We start from the raw sequence: 1,572 nt of genomic DNA on the forward strand, positions 1-1,572 counted from the left end.
GGCGAGGGACGGAGGAGGACAGAGGCTTGGAGAAAAGAGCGGGAGGATTCAGAGGAGAGGAAAATCCAGGGTCAACGAAAAGAAGTAGAGATGAACGAAACGGGTCGGACAAGACGACGGAGGAGACTCCTCAGTCTGACGCTCCCGGTGTGGGACATCCTGTGAGAAATGTCCGATCTGCTGGCAGGAAGAGGACGGCAGGTGAGTCAGAGAGCAGAAACACTCTCTCCTTCCTCTGGAGCAGGTTGAATGATAGCTGCCTCCCCTGCATCGCCTCCTCCCCGCTCCGGCCGGAGTAAACCCCCGGACGGATCAAGAGATCTGTTTCTGAGAGGCATATAGATGTCTGAGCCGCTCGCTCTTCAAACACCTGCAGACAGTCTGCCTTCCTCCAGCTTGTTTGCGCCTCTCAGCGAGGTCCGTGTTATTTTTTCCTTCCACTCGAGGATTTCTCTTTGAATAACAAGAGAGTAAGTTGATTGGAAGAAGAGGCGGACTGGCGTGGGAGTCCGTATCTGATCTGACACCATGAGAAAACTACTCCTGGAAGAAAAAAGAAAACAGAGAGAGAAAATCAAAAAAGGGAAAAGAAAACACTCCTCGCCTCCTTTTGTCGTTCTCCCTCCGAGCAGAGCTGAATCACCGACACGGCGGCAGAGACTGGAGCCGAAGAGCTGCAGGCGGCTTTATAGTAGGAGCGAGACCAAGGACACACACACACCGCGGGGAGAACACACGCACACACAGAGTGAGTCGGTATGCACTTGCGCTGCGATTTTGGGTAATAGCAGATGTCAAGGTCTCCTAGCAACATCACCCTCAATCTGTCCTTCAGCGGTGTTTGTCCAGGACTGAAACGACCCTCGACTCATTCTGTGTTGCTGAGAATGATCAGACTGCGCAGAAATTCCCTGAGAAAAACTCAAACCACCCAGAATCCTCTGCTTTTAGCAAGAAAAGCCGGGTTCAGTTTACCTGCATGCAGATGCAACAGGTACCAGACCTCTTTAAGTCCAGTCACCACTGGACTCAGGAATGTTTTACATTGAATAATAAACGATGATAAAGTTCACCCTGAACCTTGAACCAGTCCCACCTCTCCAACATGACACGCTCACTGCAAGGGATGCAAAATGCTTTCCCCTGATGTTAACAAAGTGACATTTGAATACCAAAGAAACCCATTTTTGACACTTTCTGCTATCTAAAGGAGGGGTATTGAAGAGATTCCATTTCAGGGGCCACAAACAGCACAATTTCCTTTTGAGTGAGCAAAACAGCATCAAAATAACCTTTAAATTCAAACTTAAATTTTTTTTCTTTGTTGTGGCAAAGAGTACACGTGATGAAAACTTCCATATCTTCACTAAAAGCAAACATTACTGTGGAAAACTATGACAATTTCGAAAATATCTGTGCATTGAGTGCCAGCATCTTGAAAGCTTTACAATGTATGAATATTAGGACATGCTATTTAAACCTATGTTGCTTTTCAGTTGTGACTATACCGTACATGAGACTAGATCGTTCAAAGCGTAAATCTAAAATCTAAGGAGAAACAATTCAGGAAAG

Source organism: Salarias fasciatus, chromosome 18, assembly GCF_902148845.1.
Source record: "Salarias fasciatus chromosome 18, fSalaFa1.1, whole genome shotgun sequence".
Classification (NCBI taxonomy): domain Eukaryota; kingdom Metazoa; phylum Chordata; class Actinopteri; order Blenniiformes; family Blenniidae; genus Salarias; species Salarias fasciatus.